Source organism: Choloepus didactylus, chromosome 2 (genome assembly GCF_015220235.1).
Source record: "Choloepus didactylus isolate mChoDid1 chromosome 2, mChoDid1.pri, whole genome shotgun sequence".
NCBI lineage: Eukaryota > Metazoa > Chordata > Mammalia > Pilosa > Megalonychidae > Choloepus > Choloepus didactylus.
Window position 1 is genome coordinate 117,294,871 of NC_051308.1, and position 27,097 is coordinate 117,321,967.

At 38.4% G+C, this 27,097-nt stretch overlaps 2 non-coding genes and 2 pseudogenes across 2 annotated transcripts; 2 read left to right on the top strand and 2 right to left on the bottom strand.

Moving 5' to 3' along the window:
* Positions 1 to 8,621: 8,621 nt before the first annotated feature.
* Positions 8,622 to 15,064, bottom strand: LOC119513099 (annotated as a pseudogene).
* LOC119526757 lies at positions 10,920 to 12,035 on the top strand (annotated as a pseudogene).
* A 3,427-nt stretch (positions 15,065 to 18,491) lies between the features above and the next one.
* LOC119528289 lies at positions 18,492 to 18,598 on the bottom strand. The gene has a single exon (XR_005215606.1). It is a non-coding gene; the product is annotated as a U6 spliceosomal RNA (small nuclear RNA).
* Positions 18,599 to 25,739: 7,141 nt separating this feature from the next.
* Positions 25,740 to 25,811, top strand: TRNAH-GUG. Its single transcript has one exon. It is a non-coding gene; the product is annotated as a tRNA-His (tRNA).
* The last annotated feature ends 1,286 nt before the right edge of the window (positions 25,812 to 27,097 follow it).

Consider the following 27,097-nt stretch of genomic DNA (forward strand, 5'->3'; position numbering starts at 1 on the left):
TGCTGACCCACACAGGTATCCAGTGCTGAAGTGCTGATTCTAACATTCATTGTAAGCCAGTCAATTATATGATACTGTAGGATGAAAAAGGCAAACTGTAATTGACTAGTGCTTTTATTCATGTTTTGAGATAAATTCTCAATTTTATACTGTGCCTGTTCTTTGGAGGTCAAATGATCAGCTGATTTATTAATGATCATATAATTGGCATTTCAGGCCCCTGAGAAGACCAGAGTTAACACTCCCTTCTTGCCAGGCTGGGGGAAAATGGCAGATGATCAGTCCCTAGTTAGACGAGGAAAGGTGGGGGGAGGATGACAAGGCCACTGAGCTGCTGGATTGGGAATTCTTAATCCTCCCTCCTCACCCTAGGATTTGTTCCAAACCTTAGCTCCAGACGTGATTAACAAAGTAACACGCAGGCACCAGGCATGAGCCAGAGCTGGCCACTTGGTTATTTTGTCTGACCCAGCATGTAGGACTTAACAGACTTACATGATCACAGCCGTTGGATGTTTTCTCTAAAATCCAGAAAACTATTTAACAGAGATCTAAACACTTTGAGAATATTAGTCTTGAAATAAGCTAGTTTTTATTCTTAACAGTTATGAGAATGTTCTTTACTCCACACTTTTATATAATCTAGTCAGTTTTTCATTTTTGTGTTTCTGTGTTTTTATTTCTTACTCATGGCTGAAAATTTTTTAATTGAAGCTATGAGCTCTCTACTTGCATCTTTCTGCTTTTCCTACCTCTGGGTGGTAACAACAAATTAACAAATGAAATAAATTCTTAAAATAGCTTTATTTAAATTGCCTAAAGATAAATAAGGACTTATACATAAATTAATACCCCCAAAGTCCCAGAAATTAAGGAAACCAAACATTTAATTCTTCCAATGTAAAGAGTATTTGTAGCATTAAATCCAAATGTTTTCAAAATTCAGTTGCACGTAATCCAGATAAACCTTTGGCAACCAGGACTAGTTTAATATTGTTGGCTATGTCTTCTGAGTTATCAACATTAAGTACAATGTAAGCATATAGCTTTATTGTATGCTTAATTAGTAACTAATTATTTTTCTCCCTAAATTTATACAGGTTTACTGATAAGATAAACTAGGATTATATCTACTAGATCTTTCAGATGGTGAAAAAGGTAAACTTGCGTTTAATCTAATTCTCTCTTCTACCAGTTCAATTCCACTGTTGACACCCTGTATTGATTTTTTTATTTCAATTTTATTGTACTTGACAACGGCAAGTGCATAATTTCTATTTGGTTCTTTCTTTTTATAAATTCTGTCTCTTTATTGACATTCTCTATTTGATGCATTGTTGTCATCATACCTTCCTTTACTTCTTTAATCATGCTTTCTTTTAGTTCTGTGAACATATTTATAATGGCTACTTGAAATCTTTTTCTATTAAGTTAGACAAATGGTTGCTCTCATCGGCAGTTCCTATTGACTGATTTTTTTTTTTTTTAATAAATGAGTCGTACTTTCCTGTTTCTTTGCATACCTTATAATTTTTTGTTGTAAACTAGGCATTTTAGATAATATACTGTAGCAACTCTGGATAACTGCTTGCTATGATATGCATTCAGAGTTTAATATGAAAATTATGTTTAAATGTAGTAAATAAGAGACTTTGAATTAGTTATTTCATAGAAGTTTACTCTAAAAAAGGGGAGATATTCGTTAGAATGTTGTCATTAAACAAAGACAAAAGCAGGATTTATAAAACAGACAGAAAAGAGAGGAATTAAAAAACACAGCCTGGAAATGGGGAGTGTTTTCCTTAGAAAATTTATGAGCTGAAAGTTATCAAACAGCCAGTCTGGGAGTCTAATCTGGTACAGTTGGCTAACTCATCAGGTAAACAAATTTGGCTGTTTGTGCATCCCTCAAAATTTTTGGAAAGATTAGCTGTGGAACAGATGTGGTGACTTTTTTGTGTGTCATATCTACCAGTGTCCTTTCGTTGTCACCTCTATGTTGGTTAAGCCAAGATTACACCATTTTCCTCATCATCAGGATTTCTCAATTCTCACCCTCACTTTTTTCTAAATTACTCTTTTCTAAAAACAATTTTTATTAGAAAAGTTGTGGGTTTACAGAACAATCATGCATAAAATATGGGATTCCCATATACCACCCCAGCACCAAAACTTTGCAATGGTGTATAACATTTGTTACAATTGATGGCAGTACTTTTCTTATAATTGTACTATTTTTTAAAATAGTAGTAGCCAGCATTTATTGAGAGATTCTATGTTCTAGGTACTGTGTGAAGCAATTTACATGGATTACTTCATTTAAAACACCAACACACAGGCCTGTAAAATGTCCTATTATTATTATTGTTATTATTTCTTTTAATTAGAGAAGTAGGTTTATAGAAAAATTGTGTAAAAAATACAATGTTTTCATGAACCCCCATTGTTGGCACTTTGCATTAGTGTGGTACCTTTGTTGCAATTGATGAAACATTTAAATAGTATTATTAACTATTGTCCATAGTTTACATTAGATGTATTTTTTCATATACTACCCTATTATTAATACCTTGTATTAATGTCATATGTTTGTTACAATTGATAAAAAACATTCTTATAATTATACTATTAACTATAGTACGTCATCTGCAATAGTGTTCACTGTGTTATACAGTCCTGTTTTATCTTTTAATTTTTATTCCAGTAACATATATGAACTAAATGACCCCTTTTAACCACATTCACATATATAATTTAGTGCTGTTAATTACACTCAAAATAATGTGCTACCAACACTACCATCCATTTCCAAACATTTACAATCAATCTAGTTAGAAATTCTGTACACATCAAGCATCAGCTCCCCATTTTCTATCCCCATCTGTCCCTTGGTAATCTATATTCTAGATTCTAATTCTGTGAGTTTGCTTACTATAATGAGTACATGTCAGTGAGGTCATATAGTATTTGTCCTTTTGTGTCTGACTTATTTCACTCAACACGATGTCCTCAAGGTCATCCACATTGCCATATGCATCAGGACTTCATTCCTTCTTATAGCTGAATAATATCCCATCACATGTATACACAGCATTTTGTTTACTCATTCATTGTTGATTGACACTGGGGTTGCTTCCAGTTTTTGGCAAGTGTGAACAATGTGGCTATGAACACTGGTGTGCAAATACCTGTTCAAGACCCTGCTTTCAATTCTTCTGGGTAAATACCCAGTAGTGGGATTGCTGGGTCATATGGTAATTCTATATTTAGCTTCCTGAGGCTCTGCTAAACTGTCTTCCACAGCAGCTGCACCATTTACATTCCCACTAGCAATGAATGAGTGTTCATATTTCTCCACATTCTCTTCAACAGTTGTGGTTTTCTGTTTTTTCAATAGTAGCCATTCTAGTGGGTATAAAATGATATCTCATTGTGGTTTTTATTTTCATTTCCCAAATAGCTAGTGATGTTGAACACCTCTTCATGTGCTTTACAGCCATTTATATACCATCTTGGGAGAAATGTCTATTCTTTCCCCCAGTGAGTGGACTTGACATCCTTCTAAAAAATAAGTTGGCCATAGATGTGGGGGTTTATTTCTGAACTTTCAATGTGCTGTCTTGATTACTGCAGCTTCGTAGTAAGCTTTAAAAATGGGAAGTGTGTGTCCTCCAACTTTGTTCTTCTTTTTCAAGATGGCTTTAGCTATTCAGTGCTCCTTACCCTTCCATGCAGATTTGATGATCATTGGATTTTCCATTTCTGCAAAGAATGAGGTTGGAATTTTGATTCAGATTTCACTGAATCTGTAAATCACTTTGGGTACAGTTGAAATCTTAACAATATTTAGTCTTCCAATCCATGAACACAGTGTCCTTCCATTTATTCAGATCTTCTTTGATTTCTTTTAGAAGTGTTTTGTAGTTTTTCATGTATAAGTCCTTCACATCTGTGGTGGTTTGGAGCTGTATGTATCCCAGATAAACATGTTCTTAAACTTAATTTAATGTATTCCTGCATTCCTGTGGGTATGAACCCTTTGTAAGTAAGACCTTTTGATGAGATTACCTCAAATAAGGTATGGGCCATCTCAATCAGGATGGGTCTTAATACTATTACCTGAGTCCATTAGAAGTGGAATGAATTTCAGACAGATAGAGAGAAAAGGCCATGGGAAATAAGAAGCTGAAATTCAACAGAACCCACAAAGGAACTGGGAGGCCAGGAGAGGCTGCCATGTGCACTACCATATGACAGAGGAGCCAAGGACCAAAGCGTCACTGGCAGCTGGCTCCAAAATGCCACAGTCTTCGGGGAGAATGCATCACCTTAATGATGCCTTGATGTGGACTTTTTTCTGGCCTCAAAACTATGAGCCATTAAATTCCCATTGTTTAAGTCATCCTTTTGCACAATATTTGCTTGAGCAGCCTAGGAAACTAAAACAACATCCTTGGTTAAATTTACTCCTAAATATTTGTTTCTTTTAGTTGCTGTTGCAAACAATTTTTTTTTTTCATTTCCTTTTCAGATTGTTAATTACTAGTGTATAGAATCATGACCAATTTTTTTTAAACCACAAAATGATTCTTTTATTGCTATAATACACAGCAGATATAAAAAATACCTTTGGTAAATGCATAAACTGGTGGTTATTAAAGCATAAAACTTCCAGTTTAGCTTAGATTTTTACCCAAAGAAGCTAATTTTGTGAATCTTGTAAATAATTTAAAACTAGAAATAAAATTATCTGACTGCTACTTAATTCTTAACAATTTGCAAAATAAGGAAGTCACCTTTAGGTCAAGTTAATTGACTTTGTACAGGCATCATTCACATTTACAACATTAATTCAAACCCTGTCTTCCAACCAAAGATCTGCTTAAAACTATGTTAAAAGGGTTAACCCCTTTCATGCCCAACATCCCTCTTTAATGACAGATTTCAAAGAGTAACCAGTGGTAGAACAGCAATTACTCAAAGTTACAGCTTTGAAATGCAGTTCAAAGTGGTACAACTGAGTACGTGTTCCATCAGTACTCAGATTCAGGTAAAATAGTTTTGTTCCTTTCAATATCAAAACCAGGTTTGCGACAGAATCAATAAGGACATCAACAATGAATGCATCAGATAGTTCAAGCTGTTTCTTTCATACTGAAGTTCACCGTTTGAAGTTCCTTCACAGTATATTCTACTGATAGCAAGATTTACTCAAGTTGCACACTGGATCCAGCAGAATGTTGATCACCTGAGCTTCTTGCACTTTGAGCTGACACCAGGGCATTGTCTTGAAGTACAGCAGTTTTCCCCCACCAAGGGAAGCACAGTATTTAGCCTTACCTCAGGTGACCCTCAGGATAAATCTAATTCCAAATCTTATTTCTGAAGAATCCATTTGAATTTGATATGCTTTTTTTAAAAAAATAGAAAAATATAGCTAAAACTTAGGTGCTACTGTGCAAACAAAATTCCTTTGCCCCTGGGCTGCATTCACGAGACTTACTTGAAAAGAGAAGAAAATTCCCAATAGCCTTTTTACATTAGGCTACTGGAAAAGAAGATAAATTTAGAATATGGTTGTTCTGGTTTGCTAATGCTGCTGTTGTGCAAAATACCAGAAATGGGCTGGGTTTTCAAAAGGGGGTTTATTTGGTTACAAAGTTACAGTCTTAAGGCCATAAAGTGCCCAACGTAAGTCATCAACAATAGGGTACTGAGCCAGTTTGAATGCATTATGTCCCCCAATACATCATTATCTTTGATGCAATCTTGTGTGGGCAGACATATTAGTATTGCTTAGATTGTAATTCTTTGAGTGTATCCATGGAGATGCAACCCACCCAACTGCAGGTGATAACTCTGATTAGATAATTTCCATGGAGGTGTAGTCCCGCCTGTTCAGTGTGAGGCTTGATTAGTTTACTAGAGCATTATATAAGCTCAGACAGAAGGCTTGCAACAGTCAAGAAGGACACTTCGAAGAACTCACAGGAGCTGAGAGAGGAGCTGCAGCTTACAGAGCAACATTTTAGAGATGGCCTTTGAAAGCAGACTTTTGCTCCAGAGAGGCTAAGAGAAGACAAATGACCCAAAAGCAACTAAGAGTGACATTTTTGAGGAGCTGCAGCCTAGAGAGGAATGTCCTGGAAGAAAGCCATTTTGAAAGCAGAACTCTGGAGCAGATGCCAGCCACGTGACTTCCCAGCTAACAGAGGTTTTCTGGATGCCATTGGCCATCCTCCAGTGAAGGTACCTGATTGTTGATGACTTACCTTGGACACTTTATGGCCTTAAGACTGTAACTTTGTAACCAAATAAACTCCCTTTTAAAAGCTGATCCATTTCTGGTGTTTTGCAAAAAGGCAGCATTAGCAGACTGAACGGGTACCTTCACTGAATGATGGCTGATGGCATCTAAAGACCCTCTGTTAGCTGGGAGGGCATATGGCTGGTGTCTGCTTGCTCCCAGGTGGCATTTCAAAATGGCGTTCTCCAAAATGTCAGTGTCAGCTTTCAACAGCTGTCTTCAAAATGTCTGTCTCACCTGCAGCAACAAGCTGCTTCTGCCTGAGCTCTTATATATGGCTCTAGTAAACTAATCAAGGCCCATGCTGAATGGGTGGGGTCACACCTCCATGGAAATAATCTAATAAAAGTTATCACCTACCGTTGGGTGGGTCACATCTCCATGGAAACAACCTCATCAACATTAATACATCTGCCTCCACAAGACTGCATCAAAGAACATGGCATTTTGGGGGACATAATACATCCAAACTGGCACAATAGTCATATAACAAAAGTGAGCAGTAGAAAAACAATACTAGACATCAGCTGTAACTATGTGTTTAAAATAAATCAAAGGCTTCTTCCTTTTATGGAAAAGACTGCACTCTGATGGTCATCTGATCTAACTCTTCACTTTGCAAATGAGGAAACTGAGGTCCAGAGAGACTGTAGCCCATAATCTATCTCTTTTCTTCCTCATCCCACTCTCAAAGATGGGATTGTCATTTCTACACAGCCCCAGCCCCCTACCTAGAAATCTTAAGTTTAAGAGCTCTGCCTGGGAAAAAAATAAATAAGTGAAAATAATTTTCCACAATGGATCCTAGTGTAATAAAGTTTTCAACAGTGCAGAGGAATTATAGGAGTTGCACAGTTCTGACTATTCACACAGTTTATAATATTCCATAATCACATCCCTTAACAAGTGTACAAAAGATAAAAGTAACAGGCAAGCATTTCACTTATAACTGATGAAGCAGTGAAAGAATTCCCCAAGGGGGCAGGTTTGGCAGATATACCTTTACGACGTAAAAAGAATTGAAAGATTAGGAAAAGGCACACAAAAGGAGGGTATGGGTTATTTAAGCATTTTTTTTACATTTTTTATTGTGAAATATAACATATATATAGAAAAGTGATAACTTTCAAAGTGCAATTTAACAAGTAGTTAAAGATCAAATTTCAAAGAATGTTATGGGTTACTGTTCCACAATTTCAGTTATTACCTTATTGTGAAATATAACATATATGCATAGAGGTGATAACTTTCAAAGTACAATATAACAAGTAGATATATAGCAAATTTCAAAGAATGTTATGGATTATACTGTTTCAGTTCTTTCCTTATTGTGAAATATCAGATATATACAGAAAGGTGGTAGCTTTCAAAGTACAATTTAATGAGTAGCTATAAAGCAAATTCAAAGAATGTTATGGTTTACAGTTCCACCATTTCAGTTATTTCCTTTTAGCTATTCAAATACCCTAGTATCTAAAAAAATTCATTTAAGATTCAGTATTCTTAATCCTTTGTTAAATCTTATCTTGTCTGTTCCTACCCTTCCTCTTGTTAATTCACATTCTTGATCATCAGGGATATCCTGGCAGTGACCACCCTAACTTGTTCATATTGAAAAGCGGTGTCAACATTATGGGGAAGGGGGCTGCATCTGGTTAATGTTCTTGAAGAAGCTGTTGCCTCTGGGTTTGGGGACTTATCTGGCATGGGAACACTCTGGAGGATTTAAGTTTCTGAAAAATAAATTTAAGCATCTGTTAACTGTTCTTTTGCTATCCATTGAGTAACTTAGAGGAATAGAGTTTTTCAGAAATTTTTTATATGACTCTTAGATAATATATATTTTCCAGAATGGATGTGCTACAAAGCAACCAAAAGTAAAAGGCATTTTTCCTTTTAAATTGCTGCCTTTAATAATTTCACTAATTCTGTCAACAATTTTATGGGCCTGCTTAGGAAAAAAATAAAAATCTATGCTGGAACGGCAGAAGATTAAACAAAATAACTCTGCTCTGAAAACACTTAACATCTTAGAATATAAAAAAGGCGGCTTCCTGAGTCTGATTTCTTTTTAATTACCTGTGTCAGATGAGTAAAGAGACACTATAAACATAATGAATACTTTCCTAACATGTTGACACCTTTCAGCAAACACTTGCAGAGTTGTTCAAGGGAGCCTGATTTGACAGGAATCAGGGTCATCAGCTCCCAGATGGAGCATGCTCTTTCAACACATTGGAATGCTGAAGAACTTGAATGGGGATGCTTATGTAACACACTATTATGTTATGATTTTACTTTTGTCCTGAAAAGTTTAGACAATTCCATCACCTCTAACTTTGCAGCTGGGGCAGAGACACTCTTCAGACTTATACTCCTGATTCTGGTGCTGCATCTTGGAAAGAACATACTCATAGAATGGCAGGTAAGCACTGGAGGACAGGGCCTCTTGCAGGCTGGCTTATGGATGGGGTCATCAGAAATCCACAGCCACTGATTACTGGTTGAGAGAGGGCTCTTGGCTGAGGATGGGGACTGTCTGTAAGCCACAAAGTGTCCAAAGTGCATGTCTCCATGGTGGACAACAACTACCATCAGCCAGAAGAGGTATGTGAAGGAGCTGTAGTCAAGAACAACTAGAAGAGGGAGCATCATAGGGTTCAGCAGGTTTGGCAGTAAAGATGGTGTGCTGCCCCCTGACTTTGAAGCTTATTATAAAGCCACAGTAGTCAAAACAGCATGGTACTGGCACAAAGATAGACATACTGATCAATGGAATCAAATTGAGAATTTGGAGATACACCCCCAGATCTATGGTTAGCTGATTTTTGATAAGGCCCCCAAAACCACTGAACTGGGACATAGTCTATTCAACAAATGGGGCTGGGAGAGCTGGGTATCCATATCCAAAAGAATGAAAGAGGACCCCTACCTCACACCCTACACAAAAATCAACTCAAAATGGATTAAAGACCTCAATATAAGAGACAGTACCATAAAACTACTAAAAGATAATGTAGGGAAACATCTTCAAAATTTTGTATTAGAAGGTCACTTCCTAGACCTTACACCCAAAGCACAAGCAACAAAAGAAAAAATAGATAAATAGGAACTCATCAAACTTAAAAGCTTCTGTACCTCAAAGGAATTTGTCAAAAAGCTGAAGAGGCAGCCAACTCAATGGGAAAAAAATATTTGGAAACCACATATCTGACAAAAGAAATCCTACAACTCAATGACAATAGTATAGACAGCCCAATTATAAAATGGGCGAAAGATATGAAAAGACAGTTCTCTGAAGAGGAAATACAAATGGCCAAAAAACACATGAAAAAATGTTCATCTTCACTAGGTATTAGGAAGATGCAAATTAAGACCACAATGAGATATCATCTCACACCAATTAGATTGGCTGCCATTAAACAAACAGGAAACTACAAATGCTGGAGAAGATGTGGAGAAATGGAACTCTCATTCATTGTTGATGGGACTGTATAATGGTTCAACCACTCTGGAAGTCAGCCTGACAGTTCCTTAGAAAACTAGATATAGAGCTACCCTTCGATCCAACAATTGCACTTCTCAGTATATACCCAGAAGTTCTGAAAGCAGTGACATGAACAGATATTTATCTGCCAATGTTCATAGCAGCATTATTCACAATTGCCAAGAGATGGAAATAACCCAAATGTTCTTTAACAGAAGAATGGATACACAAAATGTGGTATATACACACGATGGAATACTACCGGCAGTAAGAAGGAACGAGGTCGTGAAACATATGACAACATGGATGAACCTTGAAGACAAAATGCTGAGTCAAATAAGCCAGGCACAAAAAGAGAAACATTGTATGTTACCACTAACATGAACTCTGTGAAAAATGTAAAATAAATGGTTTATATTGTAGAATGTAGGAGACCTAGAGATAGACAGCAAATAGTGAAGGGGGAATGGTTAATAAGAACAGACAAGTTATGGAGGGTAAACTCAGTGTCCTGGGAATGCTCAGGAATGACTATGGTATGTTAATTTCTGGGGGATATGGTAGGAACAAATTTGCAAAAATGTAGTTATTTTAGGTTATTTAGTTTTCTTATTCCTTTGTTGGGTTACAGTCTGTTTATTTTCTTGGGGTAGGGTAGGAACACATTGGAAACAATGTAGTTATTTTAGATTATTTGTTTTTTTCTTATTCCTTTGTTTTGGTTTTGTTTGAAATGTTTTTTATTGTTTGTTTTTTTAATTTTTTTATAAAGTTTAAAAATTGATGAATGAGTGTGGAAAAAAAGTAAATGAACAATGGGGGGAGGAAGGGAATGGAATGTTTTGGATGTTCTTTTTTATTCTAATTTTTATTTTATTTTTTGGAGTAATGAAAATGTTCAAAGATTGATTGTGATGATCAATGCACAACTATGAACAACTGATTGTACACTTTGAAGGATTGTATTTTATGTGAATCTCAATAAAATTTCATTTATAAAAAGATGGTGAGAGCCGAGAATGAGAGAAGAGTTGGGCATCTGACCTGCACACCGTGCCTCCTCTCACTTTGCTCTTGCAGCCTTCCCACCCTCTGTCCCGCTTGCTGTACAGAACACCTTCCACCATGGCCATCTCAGCAAGTTCCCACTTGAACAAAGGCATCAAGCAGGTATACATGGCTCTGCCCCAGGGCAAGAAAGTCCAGGCCATGTATATCTGGATCGATGGCACTGGAGAAGGACTACACTGTAAGACATGCACCCTGGACAGTGAATCCAAGTCTGTAGAAGAGCTGCCTGAGTGGAATTTTGATGGCTCTAGTACTTTTCAGTCTGAAGGCTCCAAGATTGACTTATATCTCACCCCTGTTGCCATGTTTCGGGACCCTTTCCACAAGGACCCCAGCAAGCTGGTGTTCTGTGAAGTCTTCAAGTACAACTGAAAGCCTGCAGAGACCAATTTAAGGCACTCCTATAAACAGATCACGGACATGGTGAGCAACCAGCACCCCTGGTTTGGAATGAAGCAGGAATATACCGTGATGGGGACAGTTGGACACCCCTTCAGCTGGCCTTCCAACAGCTTTCCTGGGCATCAAAGCCCATATTACTGTGGAGTGGCAGCAGACAGAGCCTATGGCAGAGACATCTTGGAGGCCTACTACCGGGCCTGCTTGTATGCAGGCATCAAGATTGTGGGAACAAATGCTGAGGCCATGCCTGCCCAGTGGGAATTCCAGATAGGACCCTGTGAAGGCATCAACATGGGAGATCATCTCTGGATGGCCTGTTTCATCTTGTATGTGAAGACTTTGGCCATGATAGTGACCTTCGATCCTAAGCCCATTCCTGGGAACTGGAACGGTGGAGGCTGCCATGCCAACTTCAGCACCAAGGCCATGTGAGAAGAGAATGGTCTGAAGTACATTGAGGAGTCTATGGAGAAACTAAGCAAGTGGCACCAGTACCACATCCATGCCTACGATCCCAAGGGGGGCCTTGACAATGCCCGACGTCTAACTGGATTCAACAAAACCTCCAACATCAATGATTTTTCTGTTGGTGTAGCCAATCATGGTGCCAGCATCTGCATTCCCCAGATGGTTGGCCAGGAGAAGAGGGGTTACTTTGAAGACCGCCTCCTCTCTGCCAACTGTGACCCCTTTGGGGTGACAGAAGCCTTCATACATACATGTCTGTTCAACAAGACCAGTGATTAGCCCTTCCAGTACAAGAACTGAGTGGACTTAGACCTCCAGCCATCAAACCCCTCCCAGTTCTTCACCCCACTCCCACTTTTCCTCTCTCCCAATTGTCCTACTAGCTATAACCCAAAGGGCAGAATATCAAGGTCTTTTTTTTTCTTCATGCCCAGTTAATAACTCTTGCTTTTTTGGGCCTGGGTAGAGGGGTCAAGCTCTTAAACTCTTCATACCCACCACATCCCCCTTTTTTATCCTATCACAGAAGCTTTGGAAGACTGTGATGGTTGGGTTCATGTGTCAACTTGGCTAGGTGGCCTAGCTGTCTGGTCAAGCGGGCACTGGCCTGACGATTGCTGTGAGGATATTTGAGGCTGATTAATAAACCAACGGGCTGGTTTGTCGGCTCATCAGTCAATTGACTGCAGCTGACTGATGACTCATCAAGGGGCGTGCTTCCACAGTGAGAGAATGCAATTGGCTGGATTTGGTCCGGGTGATCAGTTGGAGGCTTATAAGCCGGACGGTTAGAGAACCTTCACTTCTTCTTCAGCTGCTCAGTGAAGCATTTCCTGGGGAGCTCGTCGAAGTTGCCAGTTCGTTTCCTGAGGAGTTCATCAAAGTTGTCGGTTCGTTTCCTGAGGAGTTTGTCAAAGTTGCCGGTTCGTTTCCTGAGAAGTTCGTCAAAGTTGTCGGTTCGTTTCCCGAGGAGTTCGTGGGGCGTCTTCCGTGGAGTTGACAGCTTGTTGACGGCTCTGCAGAATTTGGACTCGTGCGCTCCCGCAGTTGCGTGAGTCACTTTTACAACTTGATAATAAGAGACATCTCTCATTGATTCTGTTTCCAAGGAGAACCCTAACTAATACAGAAGACTGAGGAAGTACTTCATTAGTGGGGAGGGGAGGGTGGGGGAACATAACCACTGCTTGCATTTAATCAGGTGTGTTTGTCCAGTAGGCATAGTCCAGTATGGACAGAGAGCATCTGTGTTTGTGAAAGGAGAGCAGGACTTTTTCTGTGAGGTTAGCTAAGGTGAGGGGGGCTTGACTTACTGTGTAGTTAGCTGAGAATATACCCTCCCCCACTTTTAAGTGGGAAGTTCCATTTTTTAAAAAAAGATTATAACCAACTTTCCTTTTGAAGTGGGAGGTATTAAGAAGGAAGGGTTAGGGAGATTAGGAGGAAAATGCCCTTGATCTCTTGCTGTTATGCTTCCCTTGCTTGAGGCTAAATGCCCTAGCCTGAAGAGTATTAACTCATGAATAACCCTACCTTAAGAAGAAGAAAAAGTTCCTATTGCTTGGTCCTCCATTTATAACACAAAGCAGAGTAGTATTTTTATATTTAAACGCAAAAAAAAATTTTTTTTATATATGATGTGCTGGTTTGAATCTCTTATGTACTCCAGAAAAAACAAGTTATTTTAATTCAATCTTGTGGGGGCAGACCTATTGTGGGTAGGACCTTTTGATTAGGTTGCTTCCATGGAGATGTGACCCTGCACATTCAAGGTGGGTCTTAGTTCCCTTGCTGGAGTCCTTCATGAGAGGATAAAAAGCACAGACATTTTGGAGAGAACTCAGGGAAGCTATGTAATCCAGAGTTTGCCTCCAAGAGATACTAAGAGAAAAGCTAGGACAGAAGACCAGAGACGTTTTGGAGAAAGCCACAGAAACCAGAAGCTAAAACCAGGAAAGGATCAGCAGACTCTGGCCATGTACTTTCTCATGTGACAGAGGAACCCCTGATGCTAACAGCCTTTCTTCAGAGAAGGTATCATCCTGCTGATGCCTTAATTGGGACAATTACATGGCCTTAGAACTGTAAATTTGTGAACTAATAAATTCCCATTGTAAAAGCCAATCTATTTCTGGTGTATTGCATTTCAGCAGATTTTGCAAACTGAAACAGATGGGGAACAGGTGCCAATCATAAAAGTTTGTGTTTGGGGGCTCCCTGATTGATTCAGAACTGAGTTGGGGGCTGCCAGCCCATCCTTCGGTTCTAATGCCTGGGTGACATCATTCAGTTTCAGGTTGTGTTGACTGGGTTTATGTCCAAGGAGGTGATACTTGTAGATGTCCATCATCAGGAATTCATTGAACTGCACATGCTTGTGCCACATCAGAGGTGTGCCATGGTTTGACCAGCTCACTTGCTGTAGGTAAATGCATAGACACTAAGGGAGATTCCTTAATTTTAACTGTCCAACAAAAGAGTCCTCTGATGTTGCACCTTTTCATCAATCAATGTCCCTTTTGCTTCAATGTTTGTACAGTTGTCACACACAACATCCCACACTGATTCTGATGAGATGAAGTGGTGAAGGCAGTGGTCTAGGGTCCATGGATGACCCCAACTGGCAGCTGGAGTATTTAGTGAAAGGCTATCAAAGGTGTCTAATCAAACAGGACTCTGGTGTTCACAGTGTTTGCAGACCATATTACTAGTAAGTCTCCCATGAAAAAAACATTGCGACTTCCAGTGATTGGATGTGGAATTAGGTGACCCTCTTGTGTGACAGGTTATTTGAGAGTTATTTCTGACTACTACCACAAAGAATGCACATCAAACAAATGTGTGACCTGGGGCTGACAGTCTTGCTCATCTTCCAAGGACAAGGTAATGATGTGGAATAATTAATGAGCATTCTGTTCTTTAAATGAAGAGATCTGCCATCTATACTTTTTAAGGCATCCAACAAGCAGCTTGCACCCAAGACCTCATCATAAGTAACTTCCTGGCAGGACAAAGCTTTCAGGAGGTGCAACAGTGTTAATGATAAATACTGGTGTATGGGGGGTGGTGCTTTTGATCCCTGGTATACTGGGTTGTAGACTCTTCCAGCCACTTGATGAAAGCAGGGCAAGCAGACAAGCCTTGCAGCAGGGAGTTCATGAGGCAGGTAGTCCCTAAATTGACAAGGTCAGGAACATGCCCTTTTCCACACTTTTTCCTTTATTGGGACTCCAAATAACATAGATTCCTGCTGCAAGAGCAGTGGCAATTCCACCTATAACTCCTCAGATCTTCATGACTTTATATCTAGTCATTGCCCTGGTCTGCATGAAGCACTCACTGGATAGCCCTGTTGGCTGTAGTCATGCTCCCTCTGCCCAAGGCCTCAAAATTGAGGCCACCACCACTGCCCACATTGCTACAGGGGCAGTCATTGGACTGAGCAACACTACTGATTTTTGCATTTTGATTTTTACTGCACCATTTTGCTGAATTCACTTATTAGCTCTAGTAACTTTGTTGTGGATTATTCAGAATTTTCTAAATATGCTGTGACAGTGTGCTATCAGTGAAAGGCTTGTCTTCTCCCTGTTCTTGAGAGGGAAGGCTTTCAGTCTTTCACCACTGAGTATGATGTTAGCTTGGGTTTTTCATATATGCCCTTTAGCATGTTCAGGAAGTTTCCTTCTATTCCTAATTTTCTAGGTGGTTTATCAAGAAGGAGTGCTGGATTTTGTCAAATGCCTTTTCTGCATGAGTTGAGATGATCATGTGTGTTTTTTTTCCCCTCATTCTACTAATGTGGTGTATTACATTAATTGACTTATGTAGAATTGTCCTTGCATACTAGGGATAAATCCCACATGATCATGGTGCATAATTTTTAGATTTCCTGTTGGACTCAGTTTGCTAGTATTTTGTTGAGGATTTTTGCATCTATATCCAGAAGGGATATTGGTATGTAATTGTCTTTTATTGTTTAACATTTATCTGGCTTTGGTATTAAGGTGATGTTTGCCTCATAAAATGATATAAGGAGTTTTCCCTCCTTTTCAATTTTTTGGAAGAGTTTGAGTAGGATTGTGGTTAATTCTTCTTGGGAAGTTTGGTAAATTTCACCATTGCAATCATTTGGTCCTGGACTTAGCTTTGTTGTGAGGTATTTGATGACCATTTTGATCTCTTTACTTATTATTGGTCTATTGAGATCATCTGTGTCTTCTTCAGTCAGTGTAAGTTGTGTGTTTCTAGGAATTTGTCCATTTCATCTAAGTTATCAAATTTATTGGCATACAGTTGTCATAATATCCTCTTATAATGCTTTTTATTTCTGTGTATACAGTAGTAATACCCCCCTTTCATTTCTGATTTTAGTCATTTGTATCCTCACTCTTTCTTTGTCTATCTAGCAAAATGTTTGCCAACATCTTTTCAAAGAACCAACTATTCATTTCATTGATTTTCTTTATATTTTTAATTCTCTATTTCATTATTTACCTCCACTCTAATCATTGTAACTTCCTCCCTTCTGCTTTTTGTTTTTAGTTTGCTTTTTCCCTAGATCCTCCAGTTGCAAGGTTAGGTCTTTGATTTGAGACCTTTCTTCTTTTTCAATGAAGTAGTTAGACCTCTAAATTTCCTTCTCAGTACTGGCTTTGCTGCATCCCATAAACTTTTGTATACTTGTGTTTTCATTGTCATTTTCATTTGTCTCAACATATTTCCTAATTTTCTTTGTGATTTCTTCTTTGGCCAATCAATTGTTTAAGAATGTGTTGTTTATCCCGGGGAGGAATGTAGACCTGGCATCGTGGGACGGAGAACATCTTCTTGACTAAAAGGGGGATGTGAAAGGAAATGAAATAAGCTTCAGTAGCAGAGAGATTCCAAAAGGAGCCGAGAGGTCACTCTGGTGGGCACTCTTATGCACAATTTAGACAACCCTCTTTAGGTTCTAAAGAATTGGGGTAGCTGGTAGATACCTGAAACTATCAAACTACAACCCAGAACCCATGAATCTCGAAGACAATTGTATAAAAATGTAGCTTATGAGGGGTGACAATGGGATTGGGAAAACCATAAGGACCACACTCCACTTTGTCTAGTTTATGGATGGATGAGTAGAAAAATAGGGGAAGGAAACAAACAAACAAACAGACAAAGGTACCCAGTGTTCTTTTTTACTTCAATTGCTCTTTTTCACTTTAATTATTATTCTTGTTATTTTTGTGTGTGTGCTAATGAAGGTGTCAGGGATTGATTTAGGTGATGAATGTACAACTATGTAATGGTACTGTGAACAATCGAATGTACGATTTGTTTTGTATGACTGTATGGTATGTGAATATATCTCAATAAAATGAAGATTAAAAAAAAAGAATGTGTTGTTTAATTTCCACATATTTGTGAATTTTCCAGTTTTCCCTCTGTTATTAATTTCTGGATTCATGACACTGTGTTTGGAGAAGATAAATTTTTTGGCCTTTGTGTTGGTTTAAATTTGCTATGTACCCCATAAAAAGCCATGTTCTTTAATACCATCCTGTGGGGGCAGACTTATTGTGGGTGGGAACTTTTGATTATATTATTTCCATGGAGATGTGACACCGCGCATTCATTGTGGGTCTTAATTAGTTTACTGGTGTCCTCTATGAGTGGATAAAATGCAGAGACATTTTGAAGAAAGCAGAGAGAGATGCTTAGAAAGAAAATGTCCAGAGACATTTTGAAGACAGTGTTGAAACAGAACCAGGAGATGCAGATAGAAAGACATTTGGAGATGCTCAGCTAAGAGATGAAGCCCAGAGTTTGTTCTGGAGAAGCTGAGAACCCACAGATGCTAAAAGAGAAAGCCACTGGAATCAGAAGCTGAAAGCAATGCAACCTGGGAACAAAGGACCAGCAGACACCAGCCACGTGCCTTCCCAGCTAACAGAGGTGTTCTGGCCCATCTGCCTTTCTTCAGTGAAGGTATCCTCTTATTGATGCCCTAGTTTGCACACTTTTATGGCCTTAGAACTGTAGACTTGTAACCTAATAAATCCCCTTTATAAAAGACAACCCATTTCTAGTATTTTGCATTTCAGCAGCATTAGCAAACTGGAACAGCCTTCAGTATTTTAAAAACTATTGACACTTGTTTTGTGACCTAATACATGGTCTATCCTGGAAATGACCCATGTGCACCATAGAAGTATGAATAGTATGCTGCTGTTTGGTGAAGTGCTATATGTATGTATGTAAGATCTAAATGGTTTATAGTATAGGTCAAGTCTTCTATATCCTTATAGATCTTCTGTCTAGGTGTTCTATTCATTATTGAAAATGGTGTATTGAAGTCTCCTACTATTATTTCTCTCTTCAAATCTGTCAAAGTGTGCTTCATAAATTTTGGGACTATTTTGTTAGGTGTATATATATTTATAATTGGTATTGTTATATCTTTTTGTTGAATAGACCCTCTTTTTTTTTCAGTATATAGTGACCTTCTTTTCCTTTGTGACAGTTTTTAGCTTAAAGTCCGTTTTATCTGATACTGCTATAGCTATCCCAGCTCTCTCTTGGTGACCTATTTCATGGTATATTGTTTTCCATCCTTTCACTTTCAACTTACTTGTGTCTTTGAATTTAAGGTAAGTCTCTTGTAAACAGTATATAGTTGGCAGAAAACTTCCCAAATTTAATTACATAAATATGCAAATTCATATATATGAATGTTGTTTTTTTTTTAATCTGTTCTGCCACTATCTGCCTCTTCTTTTTATGGAATGCTTCATGAATTTTCATGTTTTCCTTGTGCAGGGGCCATGTTAATCTTCTCTGTATCATTCTAATTTTAGTATATATGCCATGGAAGCAAGCACCAATCTCTGCCTTTTGATTGGAATATTCAATCCACTTACATTTAAAGTAACTACAGATAATGCATGACATTCTTCAGCTATTTTTATACTTGGACTTTGTATGTCTTATGTCTTTTTTTTCCCTCAACTCTTCTGTTAATGTCTACTTTCATATTTATTTGATTTTTTGGTAGTGTACCATTTTGAGTGTCTTTTCATTTCCTTCTGTATATAATTTTCAGATATTTTCATTGTGATGACCAATGGACTTAAATTTAACATCCTACTTCTATAAAAATCATGTTTGGTTTGATACCAACTTAATTTCAATGGCATACTCATACACTGTCCCTATACCCTTTCTCCCTCCATGTTTTTATTGTATTTGTTACAAATTTATCTTTATATATTGTATGCCAAAAAACATAGATTTATCATTACTTTTTATACATTTGACTTTTAGAATTTATAATAAGTAAAAACAGAGTTATATACCAAAAAATACAATAGCACTGGTTTTATAATTACCCTTATGGTTACCTTTACTGGAAGTCTTTATTTCTTTACACTGCTTTGAGCCACTGTTTAGTGTCTGAAGAACTCCCTTTGGCATTAGCATTGCTTATAGGGCAGGTTTAGTGGTGATGAATTCCCTCAGCTTTTGTTTATATGGGAATGTCTTAAACTCTGTCATTTTTGAAGGAAAGTCTCACCAGATATAAAATTTTATTTGCTAATTATTTTGCTTTAGCTCTTTAAATATTTTCTCCCACTGCTTTCTTGCCTTCATGGCTTCTGTTAAGTCAGCACTAAATCTTTCTGGGATTCCCTTATACATAACATGTTGCTTTTCTCTTGTAGCTTCCATAACTCTTTCCTTGTTCTTGACATTCAACAATTTGATTACTATGTTTCTGGGCATGGTTCTCATTGAATTTATTCTGTTTGAGTTTCATTTGGGGTTCTTGAATTTGCATATGCATGCCATTAAATTTGGGAAGTTTTCTGCCATTTTTTTTTTTTTTTTTGAATATTACTTCTGACCCTTTCTTTCTTTCTTCTCCTTTTGGGACTCACCTAATGTGTATATTGGTATGCTTGATGGTGTCTCTAAGGCTCTGTTCACTTTTTTTCTTTCTTTTTTCTATTCCTCAGCCTGAATAATTTCAATTATCTTGTATTCTAATTCACTGATTTTTCTATTCTGCCAGCTGCAATCTACTGTCGAAACCCTCTAGGGAAATTTCCATTTTCATTATTGTGATCTTTAACTGCAGTATTTCTGTTTGGCTCCTTTTCAAAAATGTCTATGTCTTTACTGATCTTGTCATATTGTTCATTCATTGTTCTCCTGATATCCTTTAGCTCTTTCTTTGTGTTTTCCTTTATCTTCTCAAGCATACTGGAGATCTATTTTTAATGTCTTTGTTTAGTATATCCAAAATCTTGTCTTCTTCATTGATGGTTTCTGGATTTTTATCTTGTTCCTTTGGATGGGCCATTGTTTTCTGTTTCTCAGTTTGTCTTGTAAGTTTTTGTTGCACATTGTATATTTTTATATTTTAAATTGTTACCTCTCCAATTTAGTCCCTGAGTTGTCTGTTTCTTAAGTTTGTATAGAGCTAGTGATACAACAGAGATTTCCTTGACTGCTTGGAGTTAACAAAAATAAACAAACCAATGCAAATACACCTTTCACAGGCTTTGCAAAATGGCTCTGTGTTGGCTGGTGCTCTCCTTCAGAGTTTAGCCCTCCTAATAAGAAGATCAGCCTGAGGCAAATGCAAGGTCTTCTCCATTTATTCTGAGCCTGTTTCTTGTCCTGGGCTTGTACATGCTGGTGGCCTTAGGAATTCCTCCATTTGCAGGAATTCATGTGCCCCTTCTACTCCCTATGAAACAGTCTTTCTCCCCTCCTGGTGCTCTAATGTCTGACTTAAAATAGGTAATCCTTTGCCCCATGCAGCTTTGACTTAATTGTTTCTTACACAGTTTGAGCTGTATACAAGCTCCTTCTGCTTGCAGGGCAAGTTCAGGAATGGCAAGCCAGAGACCAGTTTCCTTGTTCAGAATTTCAGGCTGCCACCCAATAGACATGTGGGCGACACAGTATAGAGTTTACTCTGTAACCTCCAGGACAGAAACAGGAACCCACAATGGGAGCACAGGCTGACTCCACACAGTATCATGGAGGGTGTGGGGTAGGGGCCAGAAAGGGTACCATGAGCTTCACCTACCACTTTTAAAATCTGTTTTATCTTGATTGGTACTTGCCTAGCTACTACTACCCTTTAACTGTTTTCTGGAGTTCTGAGGAAGATGGCTCTGCCAGGTTTTGCTAGTTGTTCAAAGATTCTGTAGGGGAATTGTACCCTGGAGCATTTTGTACCACCATCTTGGTCAACCAGAAGCCTCAGTGTCAACGTTCATCCATGTTGCAGCATGTCTCAGAACTCCATTCTTTCTTATGGCAGAATAATATTCTGTTGTATGTATGTAATACATTTTTTCCATCGTTGATGGACATTTGGGTTGTTTCCACCTTGTTCTGGTTTGCTAATGCTGCCTTTTTGCGAAACACCAGAAATGGATCAGCTTTTATAAAGGGGGTTTATTTGGTTACAAAGTTACAGTCTTAAGGCCATAAAGTGTCCAAAGGAAATCATCAACAATCGGGTACCTTCACTGGAGGATGGCCAATGGCATCCAGAAAACCTCTGTTAGCTGGGAAGGCATGTGGCTGTCATCTGCTCTGGAGTTCTGGTTTCAAAATGGCTTTCTCCCAGGATGTTCCACTCTAGGCTGCAGCTTCTCAAAAATGTCACTCTTAGTTGCTTTTGGGTCATTTGTCCTCTCTTAGCTTCTCTGAAGCAAAAGTCGCTTTCAAAAGCCGTCTCCAAAATGTCTCTGTAAGCTGCAGCTCCTCTCTCAGCTCCTGTGTGTTCTTCAAAGTGTCCCTCTTGGCTGTAGTAAGCTTGCTCCTTCTGTCTGAGCTTATATAGTGCTCTAGTAAACTAATCAAGACTCACACTGAATGGGCAGGGCCACACCTCCATGGAAATCATCCAATCAGAGTTATCACCTACAGTTGGGTGGGTCGCATCTCCATGGAAACACTCAATCAAGAATTACAATCTAATCAACACTAATATGTCTGCCCACACAAGATTGCATCAAAGATAACGGCATTTTGGGAGACATAATACATTCAAACTGACACGCACCTTTAGCTTATTAGGAATGAACTTGCTTAAAGTTCAGAAAATTTTTAAATTTTGATTTGTATATTTGTCAGAAGCACTTACTTTATCAACTTAATTGTTTTTTTGTAGTGATTAAATATTTTCTTTTCTTTCTGTAGTCTAATTTAAACAATCCTTAAACAATTTTGATTTTTTCAACTATTTAGAAATTGTATTATACCAGTCAAAGAAAGCTAACCCTTGCATGCTAGAAATTCTGCTTTCTTTCTGTATTAAGAGCTCCTTTCAGTATAGTCATTTATTAAAATTGCTAGAGGGGACCAGTATGCATTGAGATAATTTTTGTTATAGATATTCCATTTTTGCAGATATTGACAACTATCAAGCCCATAGGATTTTACCTCATATTAGAAAGACAAGACACGAACAACTTCTCAATGCTGTGGTCTCAAATACCAGGAAATAACATAATCCTTTAGACAAACAAATGGACATGTACAAGAGACTCACAGATTAGATTAACTGTTATTTACCACCAACCACAGAATAGATCTCTGTTAACTACCACCCAGCAGAGCTCATTCTCAGATGTTCATTTCATAAAATCAAAATCAGAATTACATACTGCTGCCAATGATGGGAGAATGGACTAATGAGAGAGAAAATAAGACTTATCCAAGAACAATACTTAGTATGTAAAAGCCAAAGAGCTCAATGTCTGTTCATGAGATTTAACAGAAGAAACAAAGGAAGCCCAGCCAATAACTCTAAGGTCCAGGTCTGCAGGAATGCACTGTCCATAGGCTCTAATGATATGTCTCAGGTTGGCTAATTTTTGTAAAAATAGCAACAACAATAACAAAACTGTCAAGGAATAATATAGATTGTTTTCATCAAAGGGAAAAGCAAGATTTATTTTAAAAAGTGGAAAAGACAAGAGGAAAAATTGCCTGGGACTAGCAAGAATTTCTCCTCTTGTGTATGCGGCTTGGCAGGAAGTTATCAAACAGGTTACTCTAGCCAGTCTTCTCTGGATCCACAGAAAACAATTACAGTTATTAGAGGCCTTTAAAAAATATATTGGAACTTTAGCTGACAAACATGGAATAGGGTATCTCTGCAAAATGCCCGCCATGTCCTCTGTTGCACATTCCCTTTAGTTAAGTCAAGATAGCACCACACCCCTTATTAGATCATAGATAAATGATAGAAAGTTTATCATGCTGGCAGTTATATGAAGTAATGAACACTCTTAGAGTTGGAAAAAAATATATTGGAATATAAATTGGTACAGCTCCTGTGGAAAGCAAGTTTTCAGGATTCACTAAAATTTTACAGCCTATAAACACCATGTATATTAATTGCAATTCTAATTCTCTCCACTATAGAAATATCTGCACAAGTGGCCAAAGATATATGTACAAGAACATAGAACCAACTTAATTTCAAAACTGGTATAAAAGAGGGTCATACTCCCAGGGGTATGAATCCCCACAGCAACGCTGGAAATTATTCCTGGAGATTAGCCTGGATCCAGTACTGTGGAATTGAGAGGATCTTCTTGACCAAAAGGGGGAAGAGAGATGAAGCAAAGTAGGGTTCCAGTGGCTGAGAGATTTCAAATGGAATCAACAAGTCACTCTGGAGGGTATTCCTATGCACTATATAAATATCACCTCTTGTCTTTAGTGTGTTGTAATGGCTAGAGGGAAATACCTGAAGCTGTCAAACTACAACCCAGAGACCTTGATTCTTGAAGGTGATTGTTTAACTATATAGATTGCATAGTATGACTGTGTGACTGTGGAAACCTTGTGGCTCACACTCCCCTTATCCAGTATATGGACAGATGAGTGGGAAAATGGGAACAAAAATTAGATGAAGAATAGGGTGGAATGGAGGGGATGGAAAGATTTAAGTTTCTTTTTTGCCTGTATTTTTATTTTGGAGTAAGGAAAAGTTTCAAAAATTGATTCTGGTGATGAACACACAACTGTATGATGGTATTTTGAATAATTGATTGTACATTGTGGATGGTAGGGTGTGTGAATATATCTTTATTAAACTGTATTTAAAAAAAGTAAATGAACAATGAGGGGAGGAGAGGAATGGGATGTTTTGGATATTCTTTTTTATTTTAATTTTAATTTTATTTTTTGGAGTAATGAAAATGTTCAAAGTTTGTGGTGATGAAAGCACAACTATATGATGATACTGTGAACAACTGATTATACACTTTGAACGATTGTATGTTATGTGATTATATCTCAATAAAATTGCATTTAAAAAAGAGTCATAAACAATGGAAGAAATTCCTCTGTCAAAAATAATGCAGAGGACAATTATAATGATGTTGATTCTATTGACAACAACATTATTGCTAGAGCAATTACTAAATCCAGACACATCTTGGGGAATAGGATACTACTGTGTCCTTCATATTACAGATGAAAAATTGAGGCACATAAAGTTGAAGTTCCTAGTTCGACTTTGTAAAGGGCAGAATTAGGATTTTTACCCCACTCGAACATTGGCTTTCAGGTCTCTCCTCTTCTGTTTTAGGGTTCCACAGCTGTAGGCCTGGTGTGAACTCAATATATTCTGGGAGAATCGGGTTAGGAAAGTGAAGGGTCCCTTAGAAGGTATCAGGCGTGAGGTACATAGGACTTAATACGGGAGAGCAAGGAAGGTTGCTCCTTTCACTCGATGGGATTCTGCAGAGTAGAAACAGCAGGAAAGACCTTGGATAGGTTAAAAATGCGTGCTGCGTCCCAGGGTGGGGTCGAACCATCAGTCATTGGGTTAACAGCCAAACGCGCTAACCTAACTGCATCAGAAGAAAAACGATTTATTCTCCTAGTCTCAACGGTGAGCAAGTGATCACTAACTGCAGTATGTGCACCCGCTTTCTGCACAACAGTTGTGCAGGCTCCGAAGCCTAGGAAAATGGGACAGGTTGGGGCGACGAATCGTGTTTTTCCTCAGGTTTGGAGCCTGAGATTCCGAATCCACAACAGTTGAACCTTGTTCCTCACCTGCCTCTACAGCCAGCGCCTCATAATCCCCATCCCATTTCCCCAGAGCGGAGTGGGGTTCAAGGGAAGCTGGACGCCCGTGGGCTCCCGTCATAGCTCTTCCAGTGGCTTGCAGTTCTTCACCCAGCCGCCCTTCATCACCTCTTCCTCCCTTGCCCGGGATGGATGAGCGGGCTGAAGGGAGAGGGAAGGACACACTCTGGTCAGAGAATGAGTGTTTGCCCACCCTTCCGAGACTCCTTCCGCACGAGTGCGATGCTGCCGCTTCCATATTCGGATTCCTCTGTCCAGCACGTGAGCTCCCAGCGGGCTGGGGTGGTGGGATGGTCTGCGTCCTCTCCCCGAGAACAGGGTCTGGCAAAAACCAGGACGCTCAGTTAGGATTTGTTGAATTAATACATTGTCGTGTTTAAACTTTGTTCCTTTGAAGAAGCCTGAGAATGGAAACAATGAAAGGTTTTCCAGAGGAGAATTTATTTTTAAAATAGCTTTATTCAGGTTAACTAATTTCGAAGCATGCAAATATCCCATTGGGCGGGGCAACGGGAAAGGCGTGGAATGCACCGGCGCTGCTTGCGCTCCCCGGCTCCCCTATTAGTGGGGAGGTCGGTGGGGTGAGTGAGCCCGAGGGAGAAAGGAGCGGAGCTACAAGAGAAAAGTGAAGAGGGTGAAAGAAAGCAGGGGAGGCATGGATAAGGGCAATGAGACCTCTCAGGAAGTCTGTGCGGAGGCGAAGGGTGGATCCTAACAATGCAAATTGTTTTTATTATGTATTAGAATGAGGAGGGAGAAATCAGAAAAGGCACGAAAGAGAAAAAACTGCCAGGACCTGGAGCTACCCAAGAACAAGACAGTAAAACACTGTGATTACTTCCATATCAAAGGATTAAAGAAAGCACATTATTCATAGGCATCCTGTGTAGTGCCGTGATCGTATAGTGGTTAGTACTCTGTGTTGTGGCCGCAGCAACCTCGGTTCGAATCCGAGTCACGGCAAGGTTTCTATTTTATTTCCACCAGCAGGGCTCACCTGTGGTTTCAAATTTCTGTGGTCAGGAATAGGAAAGGAAACCCCCGGTGCACATGTGGGGCCCAGGCTTCAGGAAAATCTGAACCCCATGTTGAGCATGCAGAGAAATATCCCCAAAGATACAATACCACGTCTCAGTCATCCTTGTTAATACTTTCTACTAATGGTATAATATGCTTATAACTGGTTTTCCAGTATGGATATTTCAAATATCAGTAGGGCCTTTTTAGATGAAATGTGAAATGAGACAAAACAAGAGTTCACATTCAACAGTTAATTTTACAATAAAATCCAATAAATACAATAAAATCTAAGCTCAAAGCCGTCTTCCACCTCCCAATTTTTAGGCTAAAAGCAAATTATTAAATATAATTCACAAGTAAAATGTACAATCTTAAGTGTACAGTCCGATGAATTTTGACAAAAGTAACCACCACCAAGATCAGGTTACAGAAAATTTCCCTCAGCCCATAAAGGTCCTTGGAACCTCTTCCAGTCAGCCCTCCACTTAGGCAGTTGCCATTCCGATTTCCATCTCCATAGAGTAGCTCTGACTGTTCTTGAAATTCACATAAATGAATATACTTTTTGTGTCTGGCTTTTTTTCCTCCATGCAACATAACTTTTTTGAAATGCATCCAAGTTGTATTTGTATCAGTAGTTCATTTAGAGTTACTGATGAGTGTTATTCCAACATGTGAACACATTACGTTTATGAACAATTGGGCTATTTCTAGTTTTGGCTATTGTGAATAAGGTTGCCATAAATATCCTTGTATGAGATTTTTTTTAACATATACAATATTATTATTATTATTAGTAGTAGTATATAGGTACAAGTGAAATTGCTGGGTCCTAGGATAGGTGTAATTTTAACTTTATTAGAAATTGCCAAACAGTTTTCCTAAATAGTTGCGCTATTTTATCCTCACATGAGCAACAAAAGATACAGTTGCTCCACATTCTTGTCAGCATTTGGTGTTCTTTGTCTGTTAAATTTTACCCCTTCTGATAGATGTGTAATGGTATTTTGAGGTGGCTTAAATTTGTATTTCCCACATGAGTAATGGTGTTGAGAGTCTTTTCTTATGCCTTTCACCATTAAGAAAATCCTCTTTGGGGAAGATAGATTGTTCAAGTGTTTTGTCTGCTTTTAAATGACTATTTTTTTTTTTTTTTTACTTTTAAAATCAACATTTTGTATTAGAAAGGTTTTATATTTACAGAAAAGTTGAAGATAGTACATAGTACA